Source organism: Equus przewalskii, chromosome 8 (assembly GCF_037783145.1).
Source record: "Equus przewalskii isolate Varuska chromosome 8, EquPr2, whole genome shotgun sequence".
Taxonomy (NCBI): domain Eukaryota; kingdom Metazoa; phylum Chordata; class Mammalia; order Perissodactyla; family Equidae; genus Equus; species Equus przewalskii.
The window spans coordinates 48,866,641-48,883,108 of record NC_091838.1 but is presented as its reverse complement, the minus strand read 5'-3'; the positions used below and the strand labels follow the sequence as shown (position 1 = coordinate 48,883,108).

General features: G+C 40.6%; 1 protein-coding gene across 10 annotated transcripts in view; it reads left to right on the top strand.

Annotated features, from left to right (window-relative positions):
* Positions 1-16,468, top strand: part of NCALD (neurocalcin delta) — a 389,622-nt gene that overhangs the window by 281,031 nt on the left and 92,123 nt on the right. The gene's annotated exons all lie outside the window — the stretch shown is intronic.

The window sequence follows — 16,468 nt, the reverse complement described above, 5'->3', positions numbered from 1 at the left end:
CATGGCTGCTTCATGAGAACAGTGGCAGCAGATGCAGAATCTCCATGCCTCTGGGGTCACAAGAAATTTGGATTTCCTGACAAGGACTCGGGTTTCTGTGGGTTCATGTTGAAATGATGAGCGGAGTGGAGCCAACCGTGATCCACAATTGGCCATCTAGGTCTGGAATATTCCAGATGAGGTCAGAGGCAATTCTGATCTAGTCCACTGTGCTGAGACTCCCGGGGCAGAAGAGAAGGTGCTGGGGACACAGGCAGAGCACACTCAGGAGGTGATTCTCAGAGTCCATAGGAAAGGTTACGATGAGCCCACAAAGCAAACAACCTTTTGGGGGAAAACAATTCTGTCTAATGCATCCCACTTTTTCTTTAAAGGAAAATATATAGGTATAAAAATGGGGAGGAAGACAGAGGGGCAGTGATCTACTTAGAGTTTCAAATACCTTTGGCACGGCTTTTCACATGACAGTCTTATGAGGAATTTCCCTCTAAGGCTGGTGCTCCTCCCACTAGATCAGTGACCTCTAAAATGGATGGCCCACTACACTCTGGAGGGTGCACAAGATAATCCAGTGCTTTCAAAAAGAAACTATTTCGATTTTTTTCCTAAAAATCAGAAAGAAACTAAGCTATACCAATTTGAAAGTATGGATTGAGCCTGGCACATTCCGTCAGTTTGTATGTCAGACAGCCCCTCATTACCATACCCAAGTAAGGTCTCCTGAGGATCGAGGGACTTCCCACATCTCAGAGGGTCAGAGTGGCCCTCGGCTTGCTTGTTCACTGTCAGCACATTGCCCCGTGTTGCCCTTTACTCAGATCTAGTAAAGTGAATGTGTAGATGTCATTGTCTTTCTTCCTCTGACAGTAAACCAGCGGCTTAAAATGATTCTTGCAAAGAAACCACAAATGGAGGTAACACTAATAAAGCAAGCATAGGTCAAGCCCGAAAAAGAGCAAAGCCAATGCTTCTGTTACTCCTGGGATGCACTCACCGTCAGCCATAATGGGATATTGAAAATGACGACAGTCTCATCTGAGTTAACAAGTTGCCAAGACATTTTCAAGACGATGCTTTGAAATATGAATTACCTTCACTATCCTTGATGATGAATGTCACCCAAGTACCCATATAAGCTCAAGGACATTAGGAAGCCATTGTGATTAGCAATTCAGTCAGAAGCTAAACATCCAGGACGTGAAGACAAACTGCTATAATCCCTCTGCCCCCAACCAGTCGTGGTTAAAGACATGTGACTCTCAGTAGCACTTTAAAAATTTACCAAATTTACTGATAAATGTTTAAAAGGCTCTTTTGAGATTTCTTACTTATTAGTGAAAAAGCCACATATGACTGGGTGAATACTTCTCCTGACCCTGTTAAAAATGGTTGAAATACTACGTAAAGATATATATGGGGACAAACAAAATACCTTTCTTTGTCAGCTAATACTTTTGGAATAGAAATAGAAAATATTTCTGAATGTCTGAAGAAGCCAGGATTGGAACAGATGATGCTGTGGAGGATGTTTGCTATGTGGTTGTATAAAAGAGTCTACGTGGTGAATATGTTTCAGCTTAGAGTATTTGCTAGATTCTGTTTCAATAATTCAGAACCTAAAAAACTCCTTTAAATTTGTGTGTGTGTGTGTCATGCACATACACCACATATGGGAAAAGGTGCTATAAGTGCTATAGCTTCATCAATTAAATTATTTCTTTAATTAAAAAATATTCTAGGGAAAATTTTGGTAAATATGACCACTGAGACAGCAATAGGGCCAGATGAAAGTCATTCTCCGAATCATACACAGGAAAGATTTTATAACAAAGCAGTTAATGCCAGAAGGGCACAAAGTGTTACCGGATGTCATCCATATGGGTTAGCTTTATAAAAACAAGACCTTTAAAATATAGTGGAGTCTTTATAACACTGTATAATGAACGGGATAGTGACCATGAAAGTCTTTTGTAATACATAGAAGTTCCTTATAATTTCCTTGTGTTATCTTCTGTCAAAAGCTTAGAGGAATTGCTCAACTTAACATGGGTTATTCATTTTTCTTTTATAAAAATATGAGACCCAAATATGCAGACTTTTTCTGTGATGACAATTATGCTACCCAGAGAATAGTTTTTGAAAAAAATAAAAATTAATACTGTAAAACTGTCATGAAGAATGAAGGTGAAAATTGGACATTGTCTAACTGACCCATGAAGGGTATGACCAGATGAATAGAGCGTTTTGCCTTCCCAAAGCTCATCACCTCAGGCGAGGCTAAGCGCCCTCCTCCTCTCTGCACTCGTCTGTTACCCTGTGTACACATCCATCCACCCATCCCTCCCTCCACCCACCTATCCACTTACCCATCCATACATCCATCCGTACATTTATCTATATATCTGTCCATCCATCACCCATCTATCCAACAAATACATGTTCATCACTGACTCGATGTCAGCATTCTAGATGATGGGCATACAAAATAGTGAACAAAACCATCAATAATCCCAGCTCTCATGAAGCTTACATCCTAAGGAGGGGAAACTAATCATTTTAAAGAGGAATAAGATATATAGTAAGTTAGATGGTGATAAATGTTATGGGGAAAAACAAAGGAAAGAAGGAAATTAGATTGTGCCAGGGAATGCATTGCAATTTTTAATTCAATAATCAGAGAAAGCATCAGTGAGTATACGATGTTTGAGTAAAGACCCGAAGGAGGTGAGAGGGTGAGTCCTGCAGATACCTGGGGAATTTACTGAGCAGAGGGAACAATGGGGACAAAAGCCCTGAGGAGTGATTGTGCTTTGGGTTTTAGTTGGAGCTGAATGAGTGTAGGGGAGAGGAAGCAGCAGAGGAAGGGGCAGAGAGGTGAAGGGTGGTGGGGGTAAGGGGTGGGGGTGGGCAGCGGCAGACTGTGCAGAGCATTGGGAGCCTTGTAAAGATTTTGGCTTTTATTCCAGATGAGATGGGAAGTCCCTGGAGAGTTCTGTGCAGAGGACATGACTTAGTGTGACATGTTTTGACAGGGTTCTTTTGGCTGTGTTATAGGGAATAGACCAAATGGATGTGTCTTAGTCCATTTAGGTTGCTGTAACAAAGTACCATAGACTGGGTAGCTTCCAAACAACAGAAATTTATTTCTCACAGTTCTGGATTCTGAAAGTCTGAGATCTTGGGGCCAACATGGTTGGGTTCTGGTGAGCGCCTTTTTCCGGTTTGCAGACTGCCAACTTCTTATTGTCCTTACATGGGGGAGAGCAGAGAGGGGAAGCAAGTGCTCTCACGACTTTTATAAGGACACTAATCCCATCATGGGGGCTCCACCCTCATGATCTCATCTAACCCAAATTACCTCCCAAAGCCCCCACCTCCTAATACCATCACACTAGGGGGTAGGGTTTCAACATATGAATTTGGGGTGGAGGTGGGGGCTAGGGACACAAACATTCAGTCCATAACATGGGGCAAATGGAGAAATAGAGACGTTTTAGGAGACATTGCAGTCATCAAAGTGAAAAATGGACCAAGCTGGCATGGACCAGAGTGGAGGTGGTGAGAGGTGGTTGGATTCTCAATCCCCATGCTGCACTGAAATTATCTACTTATTTTTTTGTTTGTTTCCTCCATCTGCATAGTGCATTCCCAGCACCTATCACAATGCCTCACTCATAAAAATCATGAAATATCTCCTTTTGGGAAATGAACTATGCTATTTTGAGGATTATATAGAGCTAACTGTTTCAAGTTGTGGATAAGACAGAGTTGAGGTAGAAAAGGTAATTTATTTAAGGATTAAGGGAAAAATAAGTGGTTGATAGTGGGTCATTATGAGAAAGAGGATGATTAGGGGAGTATATCCTTGGTCACTGAGATTGATTTTCAGGAAATTCTTTCTTTCCCAACACAGTTCTGGGTGTTTGGATCAGATATAAAACAAGTTTCGATCTGATATAATACTTGGAACCACTGCATTGTCCAATTCCAGGACATGTCTTTCCCACAGAATGCAACATGGCCCCGTGAAGTGGTGCAGTGTGGTGATGATTTATGGGTATGTATCTATCTGTATCTTTGAGAAGTCTCCAGCCATTGGGGAATGTCACAAATTCACATAATCGCAGAAACAAAGCAGAAGCTGTGATCTGAAATCCTGTTTGTTCAGGTTTATCACGTGTAAGATGGGGATAGTACTTTTGACTCACAGTCTTCATGTCAGGATTAAGTTAAAGAGTTAATATAAAAGACTTCCACATACTGCCGGGCAAATAGTAATCACTCAATCCTTTGCCCTTTGCAGTTGGTCTTATTGTTGAACTAAGTACAATTCTAAGGAGAACAGTAAATTTAATGAGAGCATTGTCTGAAGAGGTGGTAGGAGCAGTGGTTCAGCCAAAAAAATAAATTCTAAGGATTTGTGTAAAGTAAGAGGATAGATCTATAGTGAGTTATTAAGGGAAAGTAAGGCCTGTACGTATCTGTACTGCAGTTTGGGGGTTTTATTTGTAATTTAGAACTTGTTGTTGACCTGTGAAAACAGCAATAATAATGTTTCATTCAAGGACTCATCTTTGGGCCCCATCAGGACCATGGTACAGAAGGCCAGTGGAAACTGAGAGGTCTCAATAGATGGGAAGGTTGACACTGATCAGTAACAATACTGCCAATAATCATAATATATTCCTGCTAGAGGTTGGGAATGGGCCAAGATGACAGTTAGAATAGAGCATAGGTTCCGTGCTCTACTTATGGAAGGTATTTTTTCTTCCCTTGTTCTTTGAGATCAGAACAAAGAAACAATTGACTGGATATAGAAGTTTCGTGACAATTAAATGACATTTTGTTCAGGATAATTGTAGGGTTTACATTGTTTCTTTTTGACAGTTGATCAAAAGGAAATGAAAATTTGCAGGGCAAACTGCCCCCATGTGGATCAATAAGTAAGCTGCTATATTTAATTTTCTTCCCAGGACTTTGGAAGGCAAGCAGAGGGATCCTTCCAGAATTTTCCTTCTTAGTTGACTCAATTGGCACTGCCCTATATAATTGCTTCAGTGGTACTACCGGGGGTAGTTGTCATCTTCCACCACAATCAGAGAATTTTGTGGTTTCTCTTTAGGACTTTCCTGCATTCCAATCTTAAACTCCAGTTAAAGAACAATACATCCTGAGTATAGTCTTGAATTTTCTAGTATTTTGAAAACACATCAGACCTGTAAACATCCATTGGCTCCTTCCTTCTTTCTAGAAATGATTTTTTTCCATGCCATTGACTTTAAGAAGACTAGAGACTGATGATATTTATATTTTTATTTGCTCAGTCTGACCAAGATTGGCAAAAATATTGTTTTAATGCCTTTGTCCTAAAGAGCTCTGTGAAATTGCAAGGCAGGTCAAACTCAGCATGTTGGTTGGAGTGGTATTCACCAATGGGGAGGCCTTATCTATAGAAACTTTGACTTGAAGGAAGAACATTGAAGGATCCTTCTCGTCTTATATGTGGGTACCTCTTAGAATTGAAACCTTTTAAACAGAGGTTCCAGGACCTAGCTTTTCAGCCAGTTCTAAGATCTCTTTTTCTTCTCTTTCGATTAAGCAGAAAATTTCATAGACTTGCTAACAGCAGGAGAAAAGAATTTTCACATTCTACACGCTCACTATATTTTTAATTTCCTAAAACTAACTACTTGCCAAAACCATTTTGGCATTCTATGAGGAGATGCCATTTGTCATCAGAAAACTGTTGAACTCTACATAAATGCAAAATATCAAAGGACGTTTTTATGTGCTCACAAGGCTTGTAAAAACAATTAGACTGCATTTTATGGGCTTTGTTTGAGTTGAATATGATTCTGGTCATCAGAAAGGGATTTCTTATTCATTCTTTTGACTAATTACATCAGTAAAAGTTTAGCCAGGAAAATAGAAACCATGTTAGGTATGTCAAACAAAAGAGGTTTAAAACAGGGAACTGATTCTAAAAGTAAGGCCTGAAGGAACAAAAAAGGGAAGGTGGGATAACTCAGAGATTAGAGTGTAAAGCTGCTACAACTGGAAGAACACAAGGGCAGAGGTGGCGCCCCAGAGCCGCAGCGTGTGCCACGGGAACTGTTGGAGTCTGCTTCTGCTTCTGAACCTCCTGATGCTCTTGCTGGAACTGCACAGCCTCCTGGAGCCCAAGCAGCTCAAGGCTGCTGCAGCTGCCGGAACAGCCAGCACCACTGGAACCCAGAGCTGCCTGCTGCCGCCACTGCCAGAACTGCCTGCCGCTGCTGGAGGTGCAGCCGTTAGCAGAGAGAGGAAGAACAATGGCCTCTCTCCTCCTCCCACCTTCCAGACACACACCCGTGTCTCCCGCTGCTTGGATCTAATGAGAAGTCAGTTGGCAGGATTCTGGAAAATGTAGCCTGCAGGGTCCAGCTCCCTGCAAAGCAGAGCTAAGCATAGAAGAGAAGGGATGAATTGAGAGAAAACAGGCAAATGACCAGCTCATTTCTCTCCTTCATGCAGAGGTGAGATGTGTTCTGGATGAACCTGATATGGAGCAACATGATGTGTCACACCCCTCTTCTGGTTTCATGAATGAGTAATGGTTCATGTGGTTTTCTTTCCATTTTCCAAAATATTTTTGAATTTTAAGTAGCTTCCATTTATTTGCTATTTAAGGATGGAATGTGACTGAAAAATTATCAAGCAATACATTCTGTAGTTTATCTTTTGTAATTTGTTTCTTGAGAAAGCTTTGGAGAAAGGCAACTGACAGGAACTTACCCTTTTACAAAAATGCTAGGTAATACACAAATGTTCCTCATGTCATATTTATAGCAACTTTGTGAGGTAGGGATTACTTTTATTCCCCCAGTGTCTTGGAAAAGGCTTCACAACTCTTAGTTTCCAGAGCTGGGACAAGAACTCTGCCTAACACTTTCCAGCCAGTATGTGGTAGCCTCCTATCCTGGAAAAAAAATGCTATTTTTTACTTGCAACCCAAGAGATATGTGGATGTGAGAAGAATAGGATGCCAAAGTATTTTTTTCCATCGTAATGCTACCACGAGCTCAGAGAAACAATGTACACTCCAGGGCATAGAGGTGTCCATCCTGAACTCCCAGAGTTCTTTGCTGGAACCTCCTGATAGCACAGGTTTCATTTGCTTCTGTGTCATTTCCTCCCAATGGCTTGAAGGGACCTTGAGGACTGCAGTGGTGGTCATGTTCATCTCTGGACCCCAAACAGGGCCTGGTGGAGGGCTGGCACTTAGGAGGGGCTCAAGAAACATCTGGCTATTGAATTGCCAGTGCTAGAAGGCCCTGCCTCCTCCATGAGCCATGCAGGAGCAGGGAACAGAACCATGATCTTCAGAGACTACTTGGCTCAAATCCTGTCTTCACTACTGACTAGCTGTGTGACCTTGGGAAGGTTAGTAATTTTTCTGTAATCTCTTCCATGAAATGGAGATAACACCTACCCCTCAAAGGTCATTGTAAGAATACATTGGTTAATGTATATAAATTTCTTGGCCCTGTAACTAACATATGCTAAGTGATTAATAAATACCAGTATACCATTATATCATTTTTTATTGTAGTTAACACAAAAATCAATTTGATTAGGACTCAATAAAAAGTGCATTAAGTGATTAAGAAAGAGATTTATAAATGAGAAATCACCTACATATAAATAAGATTTACCTCTTTTATATGTTGAGTATCTGGAAGCTTTCTGGGGAAAAAAGCAACTGATTGAATTTGAAATGGTCTGAGTTCTCAGGTGCAGATGTAGGTGTCTTAGTCTGTTTGGGCTGCTGTAACAGAATACCATACTGGGTGCCTTATGAACAATGGAAATTTATTTCTCACAGTCTGAATCTTGGGAAGTGCGAGATCAATGTGCCCCGCGTATTTGTGGTGTCTGGTGAGGGCCAGCTTACTGGTTCATGGATGGCCATCTTCTTGCTGTGTCCTCACGCAGCGGAAAGGGCAAGGGAGTGCTCTGGGGCCTGTTTTATTAGGGCTCTAATCCCATCCCTGAAGGCTCTAGCCTCATGATCTATTCACTTCCCAAAGGCACCACCTCCTAACACCACCACATTAGGGGGTTAGAATGTCAACATATGAATTTGAGGGGACATGTTCGTCTATAGTAGAGATAAATCAGATCGTGTGTCTGTGTGCATGTGTGCGTGTACGTACACACATGGTATTCACTTCCTCTGCAAAATCACGCTTTGGAATTTCACTAGCAGGCTTACTCACCAAGGGTTTTCTATACACTTAATGATTAAGATGTCCCCATTTGGTCTTACTCCTCTGCTGCTTTCCCAATTGCTGGCTATTTGCCATTTCCTGCTATGAAAGCGGTACAAGGCTGGTGCCAATGTGGATAACTCAAATATTGGCTCCTGCTATGAAAGCGGTACAAGGCTGGTGCCAATGTGGATAACTCAAATATTGGCCGCATATTTTCAAATGTATTGTTTTAGAGAATTTGAGGGGCAAGGGGCAAGGGTCAGCCTATCCTGACATTTGGAGCTTCGATTTAACCTGGAAACGCTAACTGGAAATTGGCCTTTTCATGCATCGTGACTAGCCAGAATGCCTTTAGAGCCTATCCCATTCTACAGCAGACATTCCTTTTTCACCCAGGCACGTGTTGCTTTGGCAAAAACTGTACAAACTGGATATCAATTTTCAGAAAATTCTAAACTTATAATAGCAGGTTTTCTTTTATTTTTCACATTCCTACATCCTAATCCAAGTTGATGAAACCACACATATCAGTTCTCTAAATTCAGATCAAATGTCTATCTCTTTTTTGGAAATCTTAACCCTAAAAAATGAATTTTCACTCATTCATTCACCTATTCATTCATTCATTCATTCATTCATTCATTGTTAAAATACATTTTGAGCACCTACCGTGTGCCAGGTGATGCTCACTCCTGGGAATACAGAGTGAGCAAAATAGGCAGGGTGCCTGGTTTAAAAAACGTTGAAGCTAAGGAATCCCGAACTTCTTAATACTTCAAAAGCACCTCAAATGTTGATGTTATCTTTTCATTAAAGCAAGATTACAGTTACTCGCGTACAAATTACTGGAGGTCAGCAGGTGGCAGCTGGAGGATTGTTGTTGTCTTCCAGACAGCCAACCTGGTTTCGTACTTGAAGTCCCCCTTAATAATAAAAAATAAATCAAAACATTTAGCTTCATAGTTATAAAGGGGAACATGCTATATCAGTTAGAATGCTTGTGATTGCTGGTAATAGGCAACCTAAGTCAAAATGGTCTAGACAAGAAAGGGACTTTAGCAGAACAAAAAACCAGGAGGCGGGGTGGCTTTCAGCAGTGGTGCATCCACAGGTTTATGAGGGGATCCGGCCTCAGACCCACTTTTCTGAAATTCTCGCGGAACATCAGCCACGTCATCCAGCTCCCTCCCCCACTGCAGCGTGCCTACACTTGGGACGTGGGTTCTCTCGGTTCCTCTTCCCTCCGTGAAAGGATGCTGCCGCTCTTCATCTCTCCAGGCGTGACTTATGGGAAGCATTAGAACAGTATAACTGCAAATGAGGTCCTTCCTTCAAGATCTAATATCCTTTAAAGAATAGATACAGATGTGCACGAGTGACAATAAGTGTCAAAAATGGCCTGGCACTGTCACAAACTCTTCTGGCAAAACCCATGAGTGGGAAGGAATTTAGGTGGAGACCAACATAGAGCTGATATCATCATCATCATCATCATCGTCATCAACTCAGCAGGGTAGGTTGGGAATTCGGGAGAGAAAGATACCTGTTTGGCAATTGTGCAAAGCTATATCTGGTGAGGGATAGAAATATAGGTTTCAGTGAATAAAGGAACAGAAGTCCTAAATACAATTTACAGACAAAGAAATAAAGATAACAAACAAATATATGAGAAACATATTAAACCTCTCCAGTAGTTCAAAAAATAAAATCCAAGTAGTGACAGGTTATTATATGACACTTATTAAACTAAGAACAATAAATAAATAATGCATATATATGGTTATTACTATCATAAATATGTATATATCTGATGAGTGCTAACAAGCCTTTGCGGAAATAGTGCATTCAGTTGTTGCTGGGGGCAATAAAACAGTTATAGTTCATTTAAAAGTCTCAAGAGAAATAGTATCAACAGACACAACAATTTTCATACCTTAGTAATCACTCTCATTAAACTTTTTCCCAAGGGAACAAATCAAAGAAAATAAAGTAAATGTATAAAGATGTTTATGTGTTGCTATTTATAAATAATAGGGAAGCTCTAGAAGCAGCTGAACTCTGCAGGCATGAAAGAATGATTAAATATACCATGGCATATCAGTTCACTGGAATTTGTGTAGCAACTGAAAAGGATAAATATGGAAGCTTTGAAGGCTGTAGAAGGTATTCATTAGGCCATACTGAGAGGAAAAAAGGGGAAATCTTTGGCTTCTAAAATCTTTGGCTCCTGGATTTGAGTGCCAGCCCTTGCACAAACTATCTAACTCCACAAATTGTCAGACATCTCAGACAAGGGATGGGAGCTCTCTGACAACCCAGTTTTCCCATGTCTATAGTAATGGTACTTACCTCATGGGCTATTGGGAAGATCAAATGAAGCACTCAGCACAGTGGCAAGTGCAAAACAAGCCAAAACAGAATCATACCTAAATAATATCATTGTAACTGTGTTTACTTTTTTCTTTGTCAAATTAAAGAATAGAAGAGAGCATGAGAGAAAAATGGAGGATAAGTCTTGTGCTAGATCATGGAATGAGTGAATATTTTATTTTTGAGCATTTCATTTCGTAATTTTTTTTAAAAGTGTATTTTTTTTTTAAAGATTTTATTTTTTCCTTTTTCTCCCCAAAGTCCCCCGGTACATAGTTATATATTCTTCATTGTGTGTCCTTCTAGTTGTGGCATGTGGGACGCTGCCTCAGTGTAGTTTGATGAGCAGTGCCATGTCCGCGCCCAGAATTCGAACCAACGAAACACTGGGCCGGCTGCAGCGGAGCGCACGAACTTAACCACTCGGCCACGGGGCCAGCCCCACATTTCGTAATGTTTTATATGTTGACGTTTTAAAGACTATAGTTCTAAGTCCAGACGCCTCCCTGGGCAAAGTCCTCATATCAAGGCCCCTAGTCCATCTAGCAGCGGGAAAGCCCTATTTTGCAACCCGGCCACAGCGCTCAGAATGCAAACATTCAGCCGGGGAGCCCACCGTGCAGATTTTAAATGGACCAATTGTGGCTTTATCCTTTCTGCAGCTGTTTTTGGAGAAGCTGCTGTTCTTAGATGCCTGATTATCCCACACCTGTGAGGATAGATGATTACTCCCTGAGAACCAAATCATGTTTGAAATTTCTGATGTCAGAGGGTCTTTGAAAAAAATGGATGGCTTAGCTTTTCCTCAGAATGCTGCATTCACGGGAGGGGTCTTCCACCTGACCTGTCCGGAACAATGCGTCTTTCAGGCCGTGAATGGGACGCTCTGAACCTCCTCTCTTTAGGATTATTATTCTGAAATCCTCATTGTCGGCAATGCCTTCTTGGCAGCTGGACAGTAAAATGCATCTTTCTATCAATTCAGTCTCTTTGCTTTTTTTTTTTTTTTGGTAGCTGATTGGCTAGAGAAGTAAAAGCCAGCGTAGCGACATTTCATTTCTGTGCACCTGCGTTATTTATGCTGTGAAAAACTCTAGGCAAGAGGCTGAAACTGTTATTATTATTAGGCTTGGGAACCGCAAGAACAGGCCAAAGAGACTTTCTTTTACTATGGGTGGTAGGAAAATAAAATGACAATCCGGAAAGAACAAATTTGAAGGCATGAACTCTTAAAATGACCTGCCAATTAACTGTGAAGAGGATGGCATCTTAATCAAGCCCTTTCTCTGCGCTCCTTGCTTCCCAGGGCTTGTCTGCTTGTCACACCAACTAGCAGGGAAAAGTGAATTCCGTTAGCCTTGCAGAGCGCATTCCAAGGAGAACAAGGGGCTTCTATTCTGGCACATGCATCCTTATTAGAAGAGCTCAGTTTAGGTTTGACCAAGGAATTGGAGCTGCCAGCAGTGCGGGGAGAGGCAGGGACATCCTAAATAGCCTCTGTGGTTGAGTGATAAAAACACTATCTTCTGATTTCGAAATAGCTGGAAACTTTCTGGAAACCAAGCCATGAAGAGACCAGGAAATGTGTGGGTTTAATTTTTCAGAGAGAGTTTTCTGAATATAATTACTGGATTATCTTCCAGTCTACAGTTTTATGCAGTAAAAATGGGCAAGCAGCTGACATATGGGGAAAGGTGTGGGGTCCTTTGTGGAATAAACAGATTTTCACCAAGAACCCTAATCCTGAAACTTTTCTATGGCTCAGTCTGGACAAAGCCCACAATTACAGGGATTCTAAAGATGTGTCTGGGGAGAATGGATTTGCCGAGGGTGATGCTATACATCACGCAACGTGTGTACTGTGCACCTGGGGGCCATTTGCATAATGATCTTTGTGCCGATAGAAGATATGTTTGCTCTATAATCATCATGTGTTACCTTTAGAATCACAAACAAAATTTTAAAAGAACATTAATTAAAATTTTTTAATTTGTCTCTGTATTAGAACTCAGATGACCTAGGGTCCAATCTGCCACCTACCAACCATGTGTCCTTGAGCAAGTGGCTCAGTTACCTTGTTACATTGGTTTACAAAGCCCTCCATAAGCTGCCTGCCACGATCAGCTCGCTCATTACGTGCCACTTAGTCTCCTTAGCATTCTGCCGTCCTGGCCTCTTTTTCAATCCCTCTAACACGGAGTCATGCTGCCTCTCGTCTCTGAAGTTTCAAACCCACTGTTTTCTCTGCTCAACACCTCTCCCAACTCCTCAACTGGCTCACTTTTCCTCTTTTCACTCAAGGGACGTGTCCTCAGGGAGCTTATCTATGAAATCCAAGACTGAGTTAGGTTTTCCTAAGCTAGCACCAGGTAGCTCTCCTTCTATATCACTAATTATTTATTAAATGTTGTAATTTCTCAATAACTGTAAACTCCATGAGGCCAAGGTCTGTGTCCTTCTTATTCAGTGTCTCCAAGCCTAGCATCGTGCCTGACACACAGGAAGCACTCATTGATGCACAGGAAGATTTTTAAATGAAGGAATGAATGAATTGAACTAGATAATCTCCAAGGTCTTTTTCAGTTTTGAGGAATCAACAACACTAATTCAGTGAAGGACAAAGATATGCTGACTGTGTTTGTATTGGAGCTCATTTGCTTTCAAACGATGGAGCACTCACTCAAGCTGGCTAGGCAAAAAGATAATGATGTTGAGGTGGCTCATAGAACCTAAGGGGTAACTATAGGAACTGGAGAGGCTCTGGGGAGCTCAGAGACCGTAACTGGGGACTCACGCTGTAGGACTCTGGCTCCAGGCCCCTCATCATTTTTGAGAAGGTTCCACTGTTACTCATTCCCAAGTGGCCAGCTGTAGTGTGTCAGAAATCTTCCTTTCCTGACTTCATGATTCTCCTCCTTTGGTGAGGTTTCTCCCCCTTCATTGTTTCTCCACTCCCATTCCTGTTTCAACTCTCTTTACTGGCAATTGAGTATTTCATGGTGAAATTCCTTATAAAAAATTTCTTAGAGGGGCTGACCTGGTGGCGCAGTGGTTAAGTTCGCATGTTCCACTTCGGTGGCCAGGGGCTCACCAGTTCGGATCCTGGGTGTGGACCTACACACCATTTGTTGGAGCATGCGATGGTAGGCATCCCACATATAAAGTAGAGGAAGATTGGCATGGGTGTTGGCTCAAGGCCAGTCTTCCTCAGGAAAAAGAGGAGGATTGGCAGCAGATATTAGTTCAGGGCTAATCTTCCTTAAAAAAAAAAAAAAATTCTTGCAGAGAAGGCCAGTGTCAAGTCTTGTTGTTCTGGAAACTACGCCACTACTGTCTTAGTCCATTCAGGCTGCTTTAACAAAAACACCATAAACTGGTGGCTTATAAACAACCGAAATTTATCTCACAGTTCTGGAGGCTAGAAGTCCAAGATCAAGGTGCCAGCACTCTTCCAGGTCCCAGACTTCTCATTAGATCTTCACATGGTGAAGGGGTGAGCAAGCTCTCTGGAGCCTCTTTTGTAAGGGCACTAATCCCATTCATGAGGGGTCCACCTTCATTGCCTAAGTATGTCCCTAAGGCCCCACCTACTGGTTTACCATCACATTGGGGGTTAGGTTCTGAACATATGGATCTTAGGGGACATAAACATTTCGACCATAGCAATTTTCTTTCCTTTTCCAGCTTCTAGAGGCTGCCTGCCTCGTTGACTCATGGCCCCTTTCTTGATCTTCAAAGCCAGCAACGTTGGGCCAAGACCTTTGCTTGCTGCCGTCTTTCTCCCTCCCTCTTTCACTTTTAAGAATCCTGGTGATTTACGTTGGGTGCTTCAGACAATCCAGAAAAATCTTCCTATTTTAAGGTCAGCTGATTGGTAACCTTAATTCACCTTTGACATGTAAAATAAAAAATTCATAGATTCCTGAGATTAGAACAGGGACATCTCAGGAGGTGGGGGGTGGGGGGAAGTAGAACATTAATCTGCCTATGACATTACCCAGACACAATAATTGAAATCAGTGGTCTCTGAGAACTATAGTCAGGAAGATGGCTGCCTCTTTTAGTCAACTGTCTTTCTGAAAAGTTGTAATAAATCATTTTTTCTGTAATTGATTGCATTTTATATTCACCAGAGGAAGTAGTTATGCTTTAAATGTCCTAATTAATTATTTTGCTACGTTAGGGTTTATATGCATTTGATTTTATTAAAGGAAGATTCACATCTTTTACAGTGTTAGAACATTTGTTCTATATAAATCTGTGTAAGGATTATTATAGAAAAGTTTTTTCTTAACAAAAAACTAAGCATTCGCAGTTCTTGGAGTATGTGGCCTGTGCCTTTTCAAGGATAGCTTTTTTAGAAGAGAGGCTAATTTCAACAAACTAATAAACTAATTTTCCCTCTTTTATAATGAATAAATAATTTAATAGGCTAATTATGATTCTATGCCATGGTTTTAATTAAATGCTATTAAATGGAAATATAGGATATGAAAATATAAATGTAAACTCATAGTTCTGATATTAAGACCTATTATAATTTACTTACTAAGGAATTCACTGAGAACAGGAAATCACACTTCAAGTGAATTCATTTTTTAGAAAGCATAAACTTAGGGTAAACTGGGCTCTAATTAGCACATTTCTTAATTATTCTTCCTAATTGCGAAGCTTAGCTATGTCTCTTTAACTGTATCAGATGCCCTACTAAATTTGAACATCACTGTTTATAACCACCCTGCAGGTAGTTACTAGTATTCCTATTTCGCAGATAATAAAATCAAGGCTCAGAGAAGTTAAGTAAATTGTCCAAAGTCACAGAGATGAAAAGTCATATTTAAGGAGCCCACATTTAAATCTGAGTGTGCCCGACTCCAAAATTCATACCCTTTCCATTATAACACAGCAAGAATCCTTGATGCCAACATTTTACGCAAAAACTCAACAAAATGTCTGACTTTGGGCTGGACATGAATTTCAGGATTGATTCTTTGCACTTCTTTATAGGATTTGCACTTTTAACACCAGCACCACAAGGAAAGCATCTAGATTCATCACACTTTTCAGGCCTCTTTCTTTTATCTTGTCAAAGTAGGAAGGAATAGAATCCTTGATGATTTGTAAAAGTCAGATTTATAAATGTTCAAAAGTGTCAGTCTGACAGCAAAGAGAGACTTGTTAAAACAATACTTTTTTAAAAAGCAAAAACAAAGATCCTATTAAAATATTTGCTCTAGTTGTACTGGACATTGCTGATGGAAAAGTGACATTTTGCTGCTTTCCTCTTATATGGGAAATTAAATATAAATAGGTGATTTGTGGACTACTTTCCTACAAAACAAAATCCTTAGTTTCATGTGAGAAATTCTCTCTCTTTGAGAAAAGAATTTATTCCTCTCATTCAATCTGTGAAAAGGCAGGCAGGGTGAAAGGAGAGGCCGTTTTTATTCCTTGAGTGATTTTATTGTCTCTTTTCTTTTTTTTTCTTTACTTTCAACCCTTGTGACACCTCAGTGTCCAGAAAGACTTTAAAGAGTCTTTGCATGAATACATATTACCAAATGTTATTTCAAGGTTACTAATTTAAATGAAGAGCTGTTTCCTAGTATTTCTTCTACAATGCTTTTGAACGCAATGCATTCTGTATTCTTTACTAAGGATTCCTGGGAATTTCATGAAATTCCGAAAGCTTCTTTAATATGTGACATTTCCCTTACACAAAGTTCCTGACTTTTTTGATGAAACTCTAACAGTTGGGAATAGATTTGACATATTCTAATTGTGCCTTAAGTAAGTTAGAACTTTGTCTCTCTCTCTCTCTGTCTCATAAAAAGTTCGGATAGAAG